This window comes from Hibiscus syriacus, unplaced genomic scaffold, assembly GCF_006381635.1.
Source record: "Hibiscus syriacus cultivar Baekdansim isolate YM2019G1 unplaced genomic scaffold, ASM638163v2 tig00110556_pilon, whole genome shotgun sequence".
Lineage (NCBI taxonomy): Eukaryota > Viridiplantae > Streptophyta > Magnoliopsida > Malvales > Malvaceae > Hibiscus > Hibiscus syriacus.
In genome coordinates, this window is record NW_024062779.1 from 1,973,042 (window position 1) to 1,994,799 (window position 21,758).

The 21,758-nt window shown below is 33.6% G+C and overlaps 1 pseudogene; it reads left to right on the forward strand.

Annotated features, from left to right (window-relative positions):
* Positions 1 to 2,571: 2,571 nt before the first annotated feature.
* The window catches only part of LOC120131824, a 45,886-nt pseudogene continuing 26,699 nt past the window's right edge, over positions 2,572 to 21,758 (forward strand).

Genomic DNA, 21,758 nt, shown 5'->3' on the forward strand with positions numbered 1-21,758 from the left:
TGTCTTTCCTTCTCCCCCCTTCATGTTTTTATTAATCAATCTTGGTCTTTTGATAAAAAGATAAGCTTTGCAATATTAATAATAAAAAAAACCTCTATTATGACTGGCCTTCTTCTGATTCTGTTTGTTGCTTTCTGTATCTTCACCAGCTTGCTTTAGAGGCTCCTTTAATCATGTTATATTACTATTACCATTTCCAATTCCGTCAGTGTTGATGGAACTAGAGAGATTCTAGATTTAGGCTTAGTAGAGAATTATAGTAAACAAAAAGGGGAATGGGTGCCTTATCTCTTTGTCTGTCATCTTATCCTGGAGGCTGGGTAAAAAGGGGAAGTTCCATATCTTGTTTTTGGAATTCTCGTGTTGTTCATTGGCTTGGCTACCCTTTTCTGTTGCAAAAATTGTGCAACAGTGCCCCTCCTCTACTGGTCTATTTTGTGAAGGCATGCTTATTAATTATATGACTTATAATAGCCAGGGTTAACTGGGTGGATTTCTGATGTTTTTTTTGTTGATTATTTTTAAGCGTGTTCCAGTTATGGTAAGATACGCAACTGCTGGGTTTTTTTCCCACCTTTTGGTTGTCTTATTTCCAGTTCCTGGTTGAAGAAAGATATGGCGGGGTTAGCCATTTAATCTGGAAAGTTTGTTTTGTTGTCTTGTTGAGATTCTTCTGCTGTTCCGAGGTTTGGGCAGCCTGCCTTAAACTGTCTCTCTGTAATCCTCTGATTAATGTGCAACAGTGCAAGTGTGCAATCCATTGACAGAGAAGAAAGCCTCTAAAACATGGCAGTGTCACCTATATTAGTTGAATTGTCGGATACTTTTGTGTATTCGACACAAATATGATAAGATTTTCATGATGATCCTTGGACGTCATGTCTCGTACCATTTATGTAGATTGGGGCCGAGAGGGACTGGGCTACGATGAGTTGGGCTGCCGTTTAGGAGATTGTTTGGAAATTGATATTTTGCTGAATGATTCTACAAATCTTGTACTGCTTGCTCTTATCTAAGCCATCATAGTTAGATTGGTTCATTTCTATATATACAATACACAAGCTTTTATATCCAATTAATGTTTGAGTTTATCGTGTTTCATCTAAAATGATGTCTTGAATGGTTCATCGACCTTTTAATGTGACATTATCAGCAAAAGCATGGGTGAAATAAATTACTAGCAAATACATTTAAAATGTGATCAAAATTACTAAATTTCATTGTATAACTTTAATTTTTTTTATAAAGGTAACTAATTTTATTCAAAATAAAAAATATCCTAAATTACAATAAAGATTTATCATAACAATCGTAAATTAAGTACATAATTAAGAAAATTTCCCATAATCATTGAAACAAAACAAGCAACTTAAGATCACATAAGCTTAAATCTAACAAAAAAAACTCGAACAAAGATAGATACGAATAGATCTGATTGCATCGATAAATGAACTAAAAAATGGATCAAGCTATTGAAAGATCACTGACAACCCCCAAATTAGACTCGAGCGACGTGGAAAGATATCCAAAAAAGCAAATCCGATATCCAAATCTAATCTGAGGATCCAAAGTAGTGAAGATTAACAAGATATCATGTAAGCGTCATCTTGATCAGTCGTAGCCAGGGCCAGCCCTGGGTATTTTTTGGCCCGGGGCTAAGTAAAAGAAATAGGCCCCTAATTTTAAAAAAATTATAAAAAATATATAGTATAAAATTGATATTAATTTTTTTATTAAAATAAACAAATAGTAGCAACCATTCTGCCCCGGCCCAGGGCCTTGTTCCTCTTCCAAATGGCGATGTTGATGTGTTTATGCTTAAAAAATATATAGTATAAAAATTATAAAACTTTTATGGGCCCTGGGCGGGCACCCCTTTTGCCCCGGCCCAGGGCCGGCTTTGGTCGTAGCGATGTTAAATCAACTCTTAGAACAGAGATTTATGAAGAAAAAAAACTGAAAAAAAACATGCTAAAAACATAAGAAAACATTTCATGAAGACATATAAAAACGTGCAACACAGACAGACTTTTTGAAAATAAAAAAAAAACAAAAGAAAGATATGATATAAAGAAGAAAAAGACAATAAAAAATACTGACGGTCGACAATCAACATTAAAATTAATGTTGTCGTTGATCAACAGAGATGAAAAAAAAAGATAAAATGCACACCAACGAGAGAAAACTAGGTTTTTTTTCTAAAGTTATTATTGATATCTTTTTGCAATAAATAGACTACGAATAACCTTAAATTTTATCATGACATTATGTATATGGACAAAATGCCCTTGTACTATAGTACAAGATCTGCGCATTGCTTTTAGCCAATAATTTTATATAAGGAAAATGAAAATATAAACAAAAAAAAAACCTGTTTAAAAAATCATTGACCGTTGATTAAAATGTATAGAAGATTAACCAATCATCAACGCTTGGATTATTGTGGGGCCCCTTTACAATCAACATAACGATAATTAACTGAAAATTTCGTTCTTACTCTATTTTTCCAAGTCCTTCACGAAAGAGCCAATTGAATTTTCTCAGTCCCCCAAGAAAAAAAACTAAACATAAATGCAGAGAGCCTTGGTTTTTCGCTTTCAGTGCACAGCAATCTTGATGCTGTTTTCTGCACCTTCTTCTCTAGCAAGACCACTTCCTCGAGGAGGTCAGTATCATTCAATTCATTTAAGTTTCCTCTTGTTCTGTTTGGTATATCTGCTTTCTTTGAATTCTGTTTTTTGGCGTTTTTTTGTTGTTGCCATTTTTTACTTGGAGGAACTAACTAGATGTAAGGAATGTTTAGTGGGTCATTTTTGTTTCGAAATGCCAACTCATAACGGGTGTTTTTTGGGGCAGACCCACTTTACTTGAACTTTCCGTTGAATGCGACGTATTTTCCAACAGAGGACTACTATGACTACGGCAAAACTTTCGAGATAATGTTCTGAAAGAAATTAATTCATGAGCTAATGCACTTCCAAGATTAATTGCTCAAATAGAGTGAAATCCACAGTGTTGGCCGTAGGTCGCCATGCCTTCCGGTCGACCTTGTAGGTCGCCATGCACTCCGGGAGACCTTATAGGTCGCCATACACTCCGGGCGACCTACCCTTGCTCAAACAGAGAGAATGAACGTGTTGCATGGCACATGCACGTCCCAACACATAGGTCTTCATGCCGTTCGGGCGACCTTGTAGGTCGCCATGCACTCCGGGCGACCTACCCTCGCTCGGCTGCCCTCGGATTCCCTCGCATATCTCGCTCGGATGCCCTCGCATAGCTCGTTTGGATGGCCTCGGATGCTCTCGGATGGCCTCTGATGCTCTCGGATAGCCTCGGTCGGATGGCCTCAGATGCCCAGCGTGTTGGGACGTGCATGGCACATGCTATCTCTTGTAGCTCGCGGGGAAGACATGACGACCTAGTAGGTCGCCCGGAATGCATGGCGACCTACGACCAACACTGTGGATTTCACCTTATTTGAACAATTAATCTTGGGAGTGCTTTATCTCGTGAATTAATTTTTTCCAGAACATTATCTCGAAAGTTTTACCGTAGCCATAGTAGTCCTCTGTTGGAAAATACGTCGCATTCAACGGAAAGTTCAAGTAAAGTGGGTCTGCCCAAAAAACACCCATTATGAGTTGGCATTTCGAAACAAAAATGACCCACTAAACATTCCTTACATCTAGTTAGTTCCTCCAAGTAAAAAATGGCAACAAAAAAAAACGCCAAAAACCAGAATTCAAAGAAAGCAGATATACCAAACAGAACAAGAGGAAACTTAAATGAATTGAATGATACTGACCTCCTCGAGGAAGTGGTCTTGCTAGAGAAGAAGGTGCAGAAAACAACATCAAGATTGCTGTGCACTGAAAGCGAAAAACCAAGGCTCTCTGCATAACAATTTTTTTTTGAAAAAAATAATTAAATATTATTTTTAAAAACAGTTATGACTTTGATTTTGAAAAATTGAGGATTTGGAATTAATTTGAATAAAATATAAAAGAGTCGTCATCGACCTTTGGGTTAGGTATACCGAATACCTGAAAACGTCTTTTAAAATAATTTTAAGGAAAAATCGTTTTTAAGACAAAAGATGGTCTGCTTATACCAAAGATTTATTTAAACAGATTCGGGAGTCGATTTCGCGTAGGGAAGGATTAACACCCCCACAACGCCCAAAAACTGGTATTGAATCGCTTACACATTGTTATAATAGTGGAAATTATAAATCGAATATAAAGCTAAATTACGATTCATTTTTTGAAATATAATTAATTTACTTCAAAATTAATTAATTAAAGAAAATCCTTTAACTTGATAAAAAATCTTGAAATTAACAATCCTCCGTTGGAAAAGTTATTTCAACTATTTTTTATTGTTAAAGAATATTCCGTCCTCAAATATGTAAAAGATGCATATCGAATATAAATTGCAATTTGATAGTTGCAAAAAATAAAATAAAGTACATAACTTGCATTGTTCAGTGTAAAATAAAAATGAATTAACAATAAAAAACTAAAAATTGATTTATTTCAAGTTCCATTTAGTTCAAACGTCGTATTAGATTGTACCACTTCGATCAAGTGATACTTTCTACGCCTGTTCTATAAATACGAGTTCTTAAAAATCTACGAATAAATTACTAAAATATTGGCAAATAGAAAATTTTATAAATTAAAATAAATCACATTGAATAAAATAGAATAAACATTAATACTACATTTTCATTCATGAATATACAAAGGCAGAAAATTAAACTTAATAAATAAGTATATAATTACATATGATACAGCATGTGCATGAAATAAAATAAAAATAAATTAGTATATGCATAAGTACATTTGAAACATGATATATGTACATAAATATTATAACATAGGTTAAAATGTAAACATGCAAATATGACATACCATAACACAAATAACATAAAATAAATAAACTTTATACACAAGTGACTAATATGCATAAATCGAAAATACAATATCAGAGTCATAAAATAAAAAACAGAAAAATCAGTGGCTAAAATGAAAAAGAATAAAATCAGTAGTCAATTTCAGAACAAGCAGAATAGCATACATAGTGACCAAATTGAAAAAAGATAAAACAGAATGTCAAAATCAGAACAAACAAAGAAAACAAGCCTCCTGATGACTATAATATAAAACATGGTAAAGATATAGGTATCTAAATCATTATTAACCCATAAACCAGTGGCAAAAATGCAATAACAAAAAAATGACTAAAATAAATTAATATAAACATGTACTACATAAATATAAATAATCTAAAGTATAATGATCTAGGCCCAAATATAAACATAAAAGCATTCAAAGGCAATAAAGGATAAAATTACAATAAAAATAAAATAAGAAATCGAAATACAAAGAAATAAAATTTTCATTGACTGATGAAAATGGAAATCATACAAACTATAGGGATCAAATGTGGTATTAACCTCGAACGCCCAGAACACGTGGGGTGAGATTACACAATCACAAGGACCAAAGATGAAATTATCCCCTTTTTCGGACGCACAGACTCCCTTGATCCAAAGTGACGTCGTTTCACGTGTGAGTTATAAGACCCAAAAAGGGTTTTAAAACCCTATTTTCATTTTGTTTTCCTCTCTCAGCTGCTCTCCTCTCTATAATATCTCCTTTCACTCTTGAATCCTCTCCACCGAGAAGAACAGAACACCAAGGGCTCCCTGGCCACCGTGGATCGGTGGCCATAGGGAACATACAAACCCCAAAGCCCAACAGTTCATGACCCTAATGAGGTAAAATCTCACCCCTCATCTCTCTATTTTTTTGGTTTGAATCTCGTATATTCTTTTCTGTTTTTTCATTTTCCCGAATGGTTTCTCCCCTCTCGGTATTTTTCTCTCTGATTTTTCCCTCAAAAATCCCAAATCTTTGAAAAACCCAAATGCCCTCACCCTTCTCTGTCTCGTTGTATGCTTCATTTAATGGGTTCACTGCCTTTGGGTGAGATATGATGAGATATAGGAAAATAGGGGATAAGTCTCTCTGATTTGGTATCTATTAAATCCTGAAAATTCAGGATCTAATCTTATTTTTTTAATGGGTTTTTGATTTAGGGGTGATTTGTTTACTGTTTTTTTTCTAATTTGGGTTGTTGGCAGGCTATTGTGGATGATGTTCAGTTGATGTTTGATCGGCTCGATGAGAGGCTGTCGGAGACAACTCGGCTTGATCGGCAGGCTCACGCGTCGGAGGGAAATACAGCTTGAGCGGCTACTGGGAACTGAGGAGTTGAAGGCGGTGACTGCTGTTAGGGATTAGGGTTAAAACCTTAATCTATTTTAGGGTTTAAAACCCTAATATGCTAAGTTGGGCTTAGGTCTGTTATCCTTGCGGACTCCGAGTTTTTAATGAGCCTACAAAACAAAATATGTAAAATATGTATAATAATAATAATAATAATAATAATAAAATAACGATAATAATAATATAATAATATTTTTAATAATAAAAAAAGACCCGAACAAAATGGGTGTCTACAGCTGCCCCTCTTTACACATTCTTGTGTTAACAAGAATAGGGCAAAGACAAAAAAGATAACCAGTTTTTGTCTGGTTCTCTTTTTTTGTTTTAAAACTTGATGTGTTTGTGTTGGGGGACGACACGGCTCATACGCGATGAAGAGGTCTGGTCGTCTAAGGGTGACACGGCTCCTACGTGATGAGGAGATCTGGTCGAGGGATGACACTGCTCATACGCGATGAAAAGTTTTTGGCCATCTTTAGGAAAGATGATAACTCGGTTCATACGCGATGAGGACGACTGGTTATTTATGGGTGACACGGCTCCTACGTGATGAGGAGGGCTGGTCAGGGAATGACACGACTCATACATGATGAAGAGTTCTGGCCATCTTTAAGAAGGGAGATAACATGGTTCCTACGTGATGAGGACTACTGGTTATCTAGGGTGACACGACTCCTACGCGATGAGGAGGTCTGGTCGGGGAAGGGCACGTCTCATACGTGATGAAGAGTTCTTGGCCATCTTTAGGGATTATGGTTTCAAGAGAAATCAACTCAAAGATTTGTTTCAAAAGAAACATACTCAAAGATAATGTGTTTCAAAATCAACTGTCTCGGAAGAGACAAAATTTGTTTCAAAAGAAACGACTCAAAGATGACGTTTAAAGGAAACTGTCTCAAGCGAGACAAAATTTATTTTTAAGGGATATGTTCTCAAAGATCGGTGTTTCATGGGAAACTGTCTCAATTGAGACAAAATTCATTTCAAGGGAAACAATCTCAAAGATGCTTGTTTTGTTTCAAGGGAAACAGACTCAATGATTTTTCTCAAAAGAAATTGTCTCAAGAGAGACAAAATATTGTTTCCAAAGAAACAGACTCAAAGATGGATTACGTCTTAAGTGAGGCGAAATTTGTTTCAAAGGAAACAATCTCAAAGGTTGGTTTTTCATTAGAAACTGTCTCAAGAGAGATAAAATTTGTTTTTAAAGAAACAACTCAAAGATGATTTTTGTTTCATGAGAAAAGGTCTCAAGGAAAATAAGATTTGTTTTAAGAGAAACGATCTCAAAAATGGTTGTTTCATAAGAAACAGTCTCAAGGAAAATAAGATTTGTTTCAAAAGAAACATACTTATAGATTACAAATTTTGTTTCCAGTGAAACAATTTCAGAAATTATGTTTAAAAGGGTAAATTGCTCAAGCGATAGGAATCGGTTTTGAAAATCTCAAGTGAGGTTAGTTTTGTTTCAAGTACCACAGATTTAAATTTGTATCTCAGAGAGGAAAAAAATGTCTCAAGCGAGACGAAATTTGTTTTGAGAAAAATTGTCTCAAACAAGACAAAAATTTGTTTTAAAATTCTCAAAATTTGTGGAAAAATGTCTCAAGCGAGATAGAATTTGTTTTTAGAGAGATTATCTCAAGCGAAACAAAGTTTGTTTTTTTTTTTTGAGAAAACGATCTCAAGTGAGATCAACTTTGTTTAGTGTAAAACAAATTCAAAATTTGTATCTCAAAGGAAAAATGTCTCAAGCGAGACGAAATTTATTTTTCAAGAAATTGTCTCAAATGAGACAAAATTTGTTTTTAGAAAATTGTCTCAAGCGAGACAATTTTTTTTTCAAAAGAAACTGTCTCTAGCGAGACAACATTTTGTTTCGAGAGAAACAACATCAAAGGATACTGATAATCTGCTTGTTCCTGCTAGTGGATGAAATGCCTTCAGAATATATGATTGTTGACTTCAGGAAGTCAAATCATTGTTTCTTCAGGTTAGAGACATCTGGTCTTTTCCGAGATTTGATTTCCTGAGAGATCAAAATGATGTATTTATGAATGCCTAATCTTTGATGTTATAATGGATGTCAAGATAAAATTTATTTGATGTTTTATTGAATTCATCCTCAAGAGAGAATAAGAATGTCTTGAATACTCATGATAATAAATGTTTCATGCAAATTTTATGTATCATGTATGTATATATGTGTTGATGTATGTTTTTCTCAATTTGGAAGGAGAATAGTTGGGATAACAATCTTCATTTTATCATTGATTTAGTTTGTATGTATTTCCACCAGGGTGTACTCTTGCAAACATCGACCGGAGATAATTTGTTTTCCTTGCCCTATCAAATTTTGCCCCAAAAATTTATCTTTTCTTGCCCCAGCTTCGATCTTGAGCCTCAGAGAGATATTCGTTGAATTCCAAGATATGGCTCCAGAGAGATTATCTTGTTTGAAAATGTTTTTCTTCTTTTGAAAACAACTTGACGAAGAAATAATATGTGAATTTTCAAAATAATGCCCCTTCTTCGGCTTCACAATTGACAAATCATAAAACAAGAGTTCATTGGATATCAAAGAATTAATCACTCTATTAATCCTTCAATAAATTATAGTTATTTGACAAGTTTCAAGATCAATGCTATATTTGAGAAATGGTTAAGTAAGGAAAAGGATAAAAAGTCTCAGGTTATTGTGTTTGGTTAAAGGTATGGTGCTCTAATTTATTTGTTGTTCACTGATCGGATGGAGTAGCTTATGTACTCATTTATTGGAATTGTTCTCCAACTCCCAGTTCTCATGTTCTCATTCAGGTTGTGTGATGCCTTATCAAGAGATTTATGCGATCGCCTTCTATACAATAGTTGTACAATCTTCATATTCGAGTCGCCTTTTTAGGTTTTCAACTCGAGTCCTCCTTTGGTTTCAAGACATTATTCAGAATTTACATCTTGAACCACCTTTTTATTTTTCTCTATCATGCATTAAAGATTTTAGAAAACCTTTTGTAAATAAAAGATTAATCCTGATGGGCGGGATGAAATCTGAAGAAAGTCTCTTCTGTTTAGAAATCCCTGTATGATTGGAAGGGACTTTGTAGGCACGTAATATAGGTTGTGGTTCATGGTAATGAAAGAAATAGATAAAAGGCTCAAACAAGTATTTGCGGGTAATTGAACCAAGGATAAATTCACTTTGATGCCTTCAATCTTCTCTTGCTCAAATTGGATCTACTCGTATGTGTTCATATTTCTAGATGTTCCATAATCTTCGAGTGAAGCGATTCTAGAATAATTGTGCTTGATCAATCGCATGGTTTAAAGCCTGATGCGTCATTTGAGTCGAGTGACTCTTTGAGTGTGCTTCTTATCTTCTTTCTTTTCATTTTTTATTTGTTTGTTTCTTGCTTTGCTTTTTTTTCTCTTTGTTTCTTTTCTCATTGTTTTTTCTTTTTCTCTTTGCTGTGATTTGACCTTACACTCTGCATCTGGTTCACCTTTCGGTATCTATTCTGAATCGATGTCTTCACTCATGTGAGCAGATTTCCTCTATCTTGCCTCCTAGTGTGAAGGGTGATCCTTGGTAAGGGTTGAATCAGAAGAAAATAAAATTTTAGGCTCAAAAGGGGACACAAGGGATATATATTTTCTCCTATTGTGAATGGATAAAGAAAGAAATTCGTTCATCATCTCATACATGAAAGACTTTACATAAGAGATATCCCCAGGGGGTAGATTTTTAGGATTAATCTTTATTCACTTGAAAAAATGTAATTAATGCATGACATAATTATTTTGAATTAATTTTGCTTTTTCTTTCTTCTTTCTCTCAGCATGTCTCTATTGTACAAGCTCATCTTCAGAAACTTGATGTGATATGACCCATGTTGTCTTATTGTAGGAAGCTTCATGTTCAAGTGAACAATCTTGTACTCAATGTCTATAGGACTTATTGGTAAAAAATGTTGGTTTGACGTCTAAGAAGACGATGGTGTGAATTTATTGGCTCAACAAAATGTATGGGTATGATTTTTGTATATCGAAAGGATATATACAATGTTTCAAATTTGAAAAGATTGTTTCAAGGTCTCAAAGAGAGTGAATGTCAAAAAATTGGTTCTTTGGCAGTGACCAGGAATTATTCTAGGTAAAATTTGAGATTTTATTTTGATTTAGATGGGCTAAGATAGGTCTAATCTTGCCATATGTCAAAAATCTATAATTCTTGAAGAATTAAGAGAATACGTAATTCATTCGATATTCAAAGAACTAAAGATTAAAACTTGTTCAATGTTCATTTCCTAAGAATGAAACATATTATTGAAAATGTTCGAAAGTCAAGTGATTTACAAATATTTAAACATGGATAAAAAAACAAGTTCAAACAAAATGATATGCATGAGAATGCAACAAAACTTCTAATTGATGCCCCATTCGACTCCTGATCAGAATGTCCCATCATTCATTGAAAGTTAGTGCCCCTGAATCGATCAAATTTTTGACCTTGCGCTTTAATGCCTCATAATCCTCAGTGTTGTACCCTGAGCTCCCAATGTGATAGTTGCATATGGCGTTAATATCATGGCCTTCAGGATATAGGACTCTCATGGTTTGGAATGAACTGGAGTCACCAGATTCATCTCAACTAGCATTGGGAGCAACTTCTCATATGTCATTGGAATTGTACTAATGTGAGTCTTTTCACAGAATGCCTTATGAAGTTTGGTCCCCATACTAGCTAGATAAGATCCCTCAATGTTAATATAAGCTCTTTCCTCATTGTCGGTATGGCTAGTGCCTCATATCTGGCCATTTTTGACTGCTCTCTCGATCATTTCTCCACACATGACAATGTCAGAGAAACTCTTCGTGGCAGTTCCAACTATATAATTACTATATGGAGATTTTAATGTAACATCTCGAAATCCGGGTCAGTGACTAAAATGAGAATTTTGAAATTTGGGGATCAATTTAGGAAAAATTAAAAGTTCAAGGATTTTAATAGGAATATTTAATTATTGGATAAAAGGGTAAATATAAAAGGATTATAATAGTATTATGGTAATTTGGATTGGATGATATTTTTATCTTCCTTATTTAGGAAGATAACATGTGGGGATGGGGAGAGTTATCTGGAAAGCTTATCTCTTCTTTTTCCTTCTTCACGTTGGCTTCCATCTTTAAAGGTAAGTTTGATTTAGTTGTTGATTTCTTGAATTCTTAAGTTGGATTTGAGTCTTTGGGGGTTATATAAGCTTAAGGAAAGCTTATATAAGTTTAAAACACCAAGAAGAGAGAATTAGAAAGGAATTTCTATTAAGAGTTAAGAAATGAACTTTTGTTATAAAAAGGGTTTTGAAGTTCTAAGAATGAATTTGACTTGTCAAAGGGTTAATTAAGAAGTTAGAGGTGATAAAATTGAATTTAGAACACATGGAAAATTTAATGAAATTCTTTGATTCAAGAATTATGGTGAATTATGGGAGATGGTAAAGTGTTATAGTGTTATAAGAAGGTTTACATATGTATAGATAAGTTTTAAGGTACAAGAAGAGATTAATAAGTAGAATTTGAGGTCAAAACAAGACATCTTCGTGCTTAAGATATAATTTTGGGGTTGTGGTGTACTCTCAAATAAATGAACATCGAATGCAATGAGTGCATCGATGCATAGGGAGTGCATCGATACACCCATTAAAATGGAAATATCGAATGTAAATTGTGTATCAATGCATGGGGTAGTGCATCGATGCACATGTTAAGGGATGCATCGATGCACATGTTAAGGGATGCATCGATACACTGTAAAATGTATCGATGCACTTCAAAGGGAAATAGAAATATACCTTTCTTTTGGTCTAAGAAATGATAGATTAGAGTATATCAATTGGATACTGATATGTATCAATGTATGATTATGTAGATATAGAGTACGAACAAGTTCTGGGATGACTATAAAGTTAAGATTCGATCGAAAGAAATGAAATTATAAAAGGGGATTGAAACTTAGTGAGGCCAAGGTGAGTGCATACTATTGGAATATATGTACTTTTACATGGGAATTGGACTTATGATAAGTCTGTTCCAGATATTTTGAATATATGATAGCATGAGTCGAAGCATGATTAAGATTGTGTGCTATGTGAATGTGACATGCTTGCATTACATGTTATGTGATGCGTATTTATGTGTTATATGACAATGATGTATGAAATAATACAAGAATACTATCTGAGTTACTGATTATTAACTTCTAAGATTGCATGCATATGTAATATAAGTTATAAGATGAGAAAGCATATATTTATATGTATATGAGAAGATATAGGAACAAGAAATAAGTCAAGTAATAAAGGAATATGAAATTGTATGAAATGTGACATAAGCTGTGTGATAAAGTCATAAAGAATGAAATAAACACGTGACCTAGGTTGTAAGTTAAAGCATTATTTGATATAAGTAATTGTGATCATAAGATAATAAAGTATAGGTTATATTATATGGTATAAGGGTTTATATAAGAAAAGGTTATAAGACTTTAGGAGAATAGTATGTAAATTAGGGTGCATAAATATAAATGATGATACCAAATTATAAGTTAAGTGTTTAGAGAAGAATTATATTTAAAAGAAACTATGATATAGGAGTCATGTGACATGTAGCTAGATAAATGGATTAATTTAGTATATAAATTATATCTTATGATATAGATTACATGATCAATATAAATGCAGGATAGTGTAAAAAATTATACAAATTGATATAATTAATTATGTGAATAAATGGAAAAGTGAGTCAAGATAAGTATTGACTTATAGGATAAAATGAGATTATATGAACATATAGTATAACTTTACGAGGAAGACTTAGGTGTTATATGATTTAGGTATGAAAATGATATATATGTAAGTGAATTATGTGATTATGTGACTATGGGTGAAATGGAGTAAACTATGTAATTAAAAAGTATGTGAATAAATGTATATAAAATAAGTCACGTGACTATTGAGCTATATGAAATCAAGTGATAAGAAGGTTATGATAAGAAGTTATAAGAGTATATGTTTATGAGAAAATATAAGAATAAGTTATAAGCCATGTGATATGTGATTTATATGGAATTGTTCTACGTGCAAGTGATTATATGCATAATTCATCCATGTTTTAATGACATTATGTGTAATGAGCGGTATTACCAAAGGATAATGCTAAGTGATCATATGTGTGCATGTGAAGTGAATGATGTATTATATGATGAGTGATAAGAGATATATGAAAATGTGAAGTATATCCATTGTAGACATTAATTTTTTCATCTTTTTATTAATATTATATTTTAGTATTATTATTAATATTATTATTATTATTATTAATAAATAAATTACAAGGCCCAAAATCGAGACCCATTTTAAAACAGTTCCAGGCCCAACCCGGATAGCCCAATAGTGACCCAACTTGAACCAAGCCCAAGAAGCCCAAACCATTTGGAGTTTCAGCTAGGGTTTTCAAACCCTAGCTTCCAGCCACCTCAGTTTACTACCGTTAGATCTGGCATTGATCCAATGGTCAAGTTACATCTAGACAAAACCCTAGGGTATCATAACCCTAGGGCTCTGCTCAGCCGCTGCCTCCACGTTGACGCTCCAAATGCTGCCGACGCCTTGCTGCCACGCCGCCGCCTCAAGGAAAACTCAAGAACGCCAGATGGCAGCCCACAACTCCCTACGGTGAGTCACCAAGCCTAGCTTTGGTGACTCACCGAGGTTTCCCTCTTGGGACCGGTCCAAACAGAACGTCGTGCTGGCTATAAAAGCCACCGGATCCTGCAAAAGAAAAGAACAGAGACATGAAGAAAGAGAGATAGACAACAACGAAAAAAAGGGGAGACCAACATAGACAACACGGGAACAGCAACGCACAACCAACACAATCAACGAAAAGAAAAAAAAAGGATCGAAGTTTACCCTTGAAGAACCCAAACATCGCCAGACCGTCGTGAACCGAAGGTATATTCTTCGTTTTATTTTAGATCTATAACAAACAGAGGATTTTTAGGGGTAAATAAAGTCGGATTCGACTTTAGATCAAAGAGATCTATATTTTGAAGGTAATATCGTAATCCCGGCCACCGTGGGCGGTGGTGGTCGACGCCGGAGCGCGGCTGCTGGCCGGGTTTCTTTCCCCTCCGATGAGGGAATTGAAGAGAGAGGTCAGAGCTTTTATAATTCTCTCTCAAATAGAGAGAGAATGGGAAGAGAGGAAATGAAGAGAATGGCCCGAAGGGCCAGCCTTATTAGGGTATTTATACCCCTTCCCAAACGACGCCGTTTTGGAGAGGGGTATATGCGTAATTTCATAAAGGGGTGAACCCTTTCCGCAATACCCACAGTTTTATAAATTTCCATTTTAGTCACTAAATCAAATTTATAAGTATTTTGGTTCGGTTTTATAATTTTATTTATTTATATTTTAGCCACTGAAACTAACTTTTAATTTGGTATGCACATTTCTATTTATTTCTAATACAGTCACTATCATACTTATATAATATTTAGGATAAATAACTATTTTAGTCCTTTATAGTTTTATAAAATTTATTTTAACCCAAATAATTAATATTTCTGGCTAAATTACAATATATACCTCTAGATCTTGTGATATTTCGAAATTAGAACATTAAGTTTAAATATTTTGCATTTTAATCACATTGTTAATACTTAGATTTTTGTGATAATTCGAAATTAAGCTCTTAATTTTTAATATTTAACATTTTATTCCCGTTATTTTAATTTTATTTATTTCAGTCATTATTTAATTTATCTTTTAAATTACAATATGTTTAAATTAGTAATTTAATTATTATTTAATTATTATTTTAGTTATATAAATATGTTTAATTACATAATGAATTTATAAAATATATATATAGTTTTATTCATATTATTATATTCATTTTATATTTTTTAAATTTTATTCATATTAATATTATATTATCTGAACAATTTTATAACTAATATTTATTTATTTTTCTATATTAAGAAAGGACAGTCTTAAAGCAACTGGATGTCCATTTTCTGATATTTTTAAATAAATAAATATTTAAAATTATATATATTTTAAATATTTTATTAATATTTATTTATTTTTTAATATTAAGAAATGGGCTGTCTTAAAGCACCTAGAAGTCTTTTTCTGATATTTCTAAATAAATAAATATTTTATTTATAAATTAATAGATTTTCTTAAAATTATATTAAATAACAGAATTATGAATTAAATATATTTTTGAATATTTAAATTTCTAATAATAAAGACAATTTATAATTAATGAGTACCAATTTTTGGCGTTGTGGGGGTGCTAATCCTTCTCCAAACGTAATCAACCACGAATCCCTTTTTATTATTAAAAAGAACGAATTTTTGGTTAAAACGCAGACCAGTTTATCTTTTAAATGATGTTTTCTTAAAAAATTCTTTTAAAAGATAAATTTTAGGTATTCGACCTACCTGACCCAAAAGGCCGATGGTGACTCCCAAAACATTTTAAAAAAACCATTTATTCACATCACTTTTCCCGCCAAGTTAAAAATCCGTACCCGGGCGAAAACCGGTTACGACAGCTTGGCGACTCCACTGGGGACCGGTTAAACTTTAAAATCAATTACAAATTGTCTCTATTAATTAGAAATTAAAAATTCATATATTTAATTTATAATTCTTTCTTTTCAAATATTTTATATATATACTTATTATTTTCATAATATTTTATATATCCTTCTTTATTACTATTTTTTTTATTTTCAGGAATTAAATTTCATTGTTTATTTGTTTGTCAAAGGTTTGAATATTTCTCCTCACACACAAAACACTTGCATTGCATAACATAAGCTTTATAATTAAGCTTGTCCTTTTTAAGTGGGAGTGAAAGCGACGTTTTCGTGAGAATTTATTCTCTGTGTCAGACCTAGCAAGTAGCTTTCGGTGTTCATATGCTCTATGTTTTCGTGGGAATTTATTCTCCGTGTCAGGCATAGAGAAATGTCTCCCCTCGAATTGAACTCGATCCGCTTGAGTCTGTAGTGGACTAGGATTGAGGGTTGGCAGCCCAAGGGGGCACCAACAAGGACAGTTCGAGTACCTTTACTCCTAGAACTGAAACCCTACATATAATAAACCCTAGAAATTCTCCTGATCTAAGACTGTAATGAACCTTTGTCCTTAGGTGTACACAAAGGATAAATAAGCTCTAGCTTTTAATATTTTATTTTTCTTTTTTCCTAAATAAATGCATGCGAACTAAAAATCATGCAGTTAGGTTAATTTTTCCAAACAAAGCATGGAACTAGAAAGCATGAGGTTAGGATTTATACCTTGATAAATAGAAATTTTTTCTTTCCATTAGTTGGTACTAACCATTTTATTTTTTCTTATATTTTTTACTGAATGTTATTTTGCTCTAACTTGTTCATATTAATTTCTTCTGTCTGCATTGCATGATCATGGCATAACCAAAAGGTGTTGACTTGAAAGATTGTTCATCAAATTGGAAAGAAATCATACATGGACAAAAAGTTTTATGATCGAACAAAATATGACGCGGCCAAGGAATGGCATCCTGAGGGAACTTCGATGATAGAAGAGAGCTATGCACCCAAAGATCGTATGCCCATTGAAGAGCAAAAGGAGATACGACAAATAAGAGAGCAGATGTCCAAGATGATGGAAAGAATATATGTTTTGACCAAAGAAAAAGAGATTCCTGCACAAAAAGATATAGAGATCAATGAACATAATCTTGCAAATTCATATATGCAAGGGACTTCTGATCCTAATCAATTGGAGAAGTTACAGATAATCATCATTCGTAATCACAAGTCGTCTGGAGATACCAAAGAAATGATGACAACTGTAAAAGATCCCAGAGAAGAGAAGAAATTATGTAACCTGAAATCATCAAAGTTTAGTCTGCTCCCGACATCTAAAACTCAGGTTCAATCCAAGACAAAAGGCGGTTCTCATGTTGATGCTATACCTATATCATATAAAGAGTTGTATGAAAATCTACTTGAAGTATGAGAAGTGGCTCCATATTACATAAAACCATTCCAACATCCGTATCCAAATTGGTATGACATCAACGTTCATTGTGAATATTATGTCGGAGCTCAAGGACATACCATCGAGAATTGTCTTGCCTTCAAACGTCGAGTCCAAAGTCTTTTGGATCATAGAACCTTACAATTCATGGTAAATGATCGACCTAGTTTGGTAACCAAAGGTCCTGCTAGATTAATACCAAAAGTCTTCAAAGGTAAGAGTATCAGTAGGGGCGCCCAGAAATAAGAAGACTTGTTGAGGTTCGAGGCTCAAATACGTCATTTAAAGATGGAAAACAATAAATTAAGCACCAAAATGGAAACCATGCAGGAAGATTTCCAGAAGATCAATCAAGCTTTTCGAAATGCTGGCATAGAAAACACCCCAGAAGAGTGGATAACAGGGGTCACCAAACTGAAAAAGAGTTGCAACATACATGAAGATCTTGTCCAAGAACTTCTTGAACACAAAGGTTCTCTCACAAGGGAAAATGAGCAACTCCGAGAATTGACACAGGAGATGAAAGAACACCAAGAACATCAGAATATCATGGAAGAAGCTGCAGTCCAGACAAGCAATATGGCCCATAAGCTGATAGACTAACTTGGTTTTAGAGAAGAAAATGGGAAAGTTATTCCCTATATGTAAAGTTTTGTTGAAGTTAGGACTGAAAGTTGTCCCCTACATGTAAAAGTTTTGTTTGATGCACGGAAACTTTTGTGTTCAATGAAATCTGTTCTAAGATGATCACTCTTGAGTAACACCTTTTCATACATTCATTTGCATTTTACATCTTTGCATTTTCATTTTGTATTCATACTTTTATGTTTATTTTTGTCTTGCATAGTTTGCATTCTTATTTTTGTATTTATGCATTTTCGCATTTACATTACATTTTTTATTTGTTTAAGTATTGGTATATACATTAATTATAAAAACATGTAAATAATTAATGAAAGGTTTTTCATTCATTTTACTGTACCATCATCATGAAAATAATAGAACAATCTTATGAGGGACTACAATATCAGTGGCCAGAATAATTGACAGGGTTACCTCAGGTTATAAGGAAAGAAGCATCAGATTCAATACCAGATGGATCAAATCAAATTATTCAGAGGAGGGCATCTGATAAAGAAGAGATAACCGATAAAGAGCAACCATGCTGTCAGATTGAAGAGTCAAAAATGATAATATTCCCTGGGGTATCCCACTCGAACCCAAGGAATAGCCTCGTTAATTATTCACAGTATGAGGAAAAATTCAAGAAGATGGATGAAGCAATCAGAAATATGAAAAGTGTTAATGCCTCCCACAAAGAATTAGAAGCAAGAGAGCTCAGCTTGGTTCCAGACTTGGTTATTCCCCATGAATTTAAAATGCCAGATTTTGAGAAATACAACGGCACCAGTTGTCCCCTAATCCACCTGAAAATGTTTTGCAGAAAAATGGAAGGATATTTAAGTTCTGATGATCTGTTAATTCACTCCTTCCATGATAGCCTCAGTGGAACAGCAGTAGTATGGTATAATCAGTTGACCCAAGAACAGATCAAGAGATGGGTTGATTTAGTTGATGCATTTTTGGAACAACATCGGTATGTCAAAGGCTTAACTCCAACACGTATGAATCTTCAAGTAGTAAAGAAGAAAGTTAATGAAAGGTTTCAAGAATATGCCTTAAAATGGAGAGGAGTGGCAGCACAAGTTCAACCTCTCATGTTAGAAAAAGAGATATCACGTATGTTTCGTGATTCTCTTCCCGCTTCTTTCTTCGAGTTAATGCAGACAAATCCGACGAAGGAATTCAAGAATCTTGTGACAAGTGGAGAATTAATTGAGAATATAATCAGCGAAGAAAACTCAAAAGTCACATCTAAGAGCCCGACGGATCAAAAAGCGAAAGCTGATGATGTAAATAAGTGTTGTATCCAGAGTCCCTGCAATTGCAAAAGAAAAAGAGCAAATAATTGTTCGGATCGACCAAAGAAAGTCACACGATCAAGAAAAACTTTGGAAGTGTTCCAAACTTCCATTTCAGACTTGTACCCTCATTTGATTAAAGGTCAGTACATCACACCAAGACCAATGAAAATGCCACCAAACCCTTCTGCTCATAGCTATGATCAAGGTAGTGTTTGTGATTTCCACTTGGGAGTATTTGGGCATTCCACGGGAAATTATAGGCAACTGTTAAAATAAATAGAGATACTTGTTGACAAAGGAGTCTTGACACAAGAAATGATCAAGAAATGGGGGGCAAATGAGGACAATAACCCTGATCCTATTACACACCCAACATTAGAGAGGCGTGATAAATAAATAAGTGGAAGTTGTTATCTACCACTGTAGTACTTTTCTATTTTCAGCATCCTGTTTAAACTTGTTTTTTGTTCCTTTATCTGCCTTTTGTGCAATAAATAAATTTGTGTTGCTTATTAAGGTTATGAGCATTGAGTCAATTTTGTAATCTTGCAGTTCTTTGAATGTCAACTGGATTAAAAAGCTCTTCATGATTAGAGTTATAATCTTTGACAGAATATCAGGATTGAAAACCAGAAAAACAAGGACCATTGACCTTACCTCAGAAGAAATACACCCAAACACTATCCTATTACAAATATGAGATAGCCTACTCCTATTGAAAGAAATTACAAAAAGGCTTGATATTTATATATAGGAGCGTACAACATGGGGCATCGTTGGTGTATTACATTACAAAACCGATTAGAATATTTTTCTATTGATGACATTCGATGATGAACATAATTTTTACAAATAGGTAAATCTAGTTTAAGTCAGTTGCTTGGGAATTGAATTCTAACAAAGAGATTTTATGAATTCTACCAAAACACCTAGACTATAACAGGTTCTTCTTAACAAGCTTAAGAAATTGGATTTGGATACCCATGTTATATTATTATATACAATAAAGCTTGAGTTGTCCCACTAGAGCAAATGGTTAATCGCCCTGGCTTTATGGATAATATTCAGCTAACCTATTTATACTATTATATGCAATAAAACTGTCCCTCTAGAGCAATTGGTTAATCGCCCCGGCTTTATGGATAAGTTTCAATTAACCTGATAAAGGTGATTATATTATTATATACAATAAAGCTGAATTCAGCTAGCCAAAATAGCAAATGTATAAAAATAGACTAAGGGAGTTGCGAAACACCTGTTATAGTCAACTTCACATAAGCACTCAAAAATTTCATTTTTAGATCGATATTTTCACACTACTTTGATTAGATGAGTCTAAATGAAAGATTCCAGAGAATTGAAATGGAAGGACTCTAAAAGGTCTAGTAACTGGCAATCCTAGTTGCGTAATTTTGTACGTATCCGGTTAAAATACCAAGTCCTCAAAGTGAGGCATGTGACAAAGTTCACAAAGAGCGAGAGATGAGTGACATCTTAAATAGATGTAACCATAGAAAATAGGAAAGTCATCCTGAAACCAAACCAAATCTTGATACTTGTCAAATAACTATAATTTTCAAACATTAAAGAATTGTTGATTATTTTGATATTCTTTGAATTCATGCTTATGATTTGATTTTATTGTGAACCTGTGATAGACAACATTTTATAAAATTATTTCATTCTTCGATAAAGAAAGAAGGAAAAACATTTTCAAACAGGACAGTCTCAAATAAAGAAGGTCCTTGAAGCAAGTTATTGTTTATTCTACCTCTATTGTAGAAAAAATGAGACCAGAATGATGAAGCATTGAACTTTCTTGAAAGCAAGTGGTTCAAGAAGCCAGAAAGTCTGGAGAATTGAATTTGTAATGACGATCTCCTTTGACATTATTAGCAATTCATCAAGAAATATTATCACTTATCTTATGCTAAGGGCAATAAGCATCACCAAACAAATTATTTTCCCCAGCCATCAATTTATCCTTCAATCACAGAGCTATAAGTCTCATTAAGGTGTATTATGGGAATGAACAAGTTAACAATTGCACTCTGATTATACCGTGATGCTGGCTCAAGTCTTGATACATCATTGTTATTTCTTCTATGCCGATCATTTTCTTTGTTAGGATTATATCCATTATGTCCTTCAGAAGATTGCTGAACTTGAATTTGAGAACATATGGCACATAATAAGACATTGGAATAGATTCTACACTTGTAGGCCTTACAGGATTCCAAAAGAAGAAATAACCAGTTTTACTATAAACTAAACTTTTCCATGGTTTGAGAAGAATATGATATGTAGGTGTGTATCTTGAAGCAGCAGTCACTATAGCAGTCATTACAAGAAAATGCACCAACAAAAATCTTCTAGTTTGTCCTGATGATGTTTTTTCTTACGGAAAGGTTGTTACACTGGATGCCACCGACAACAA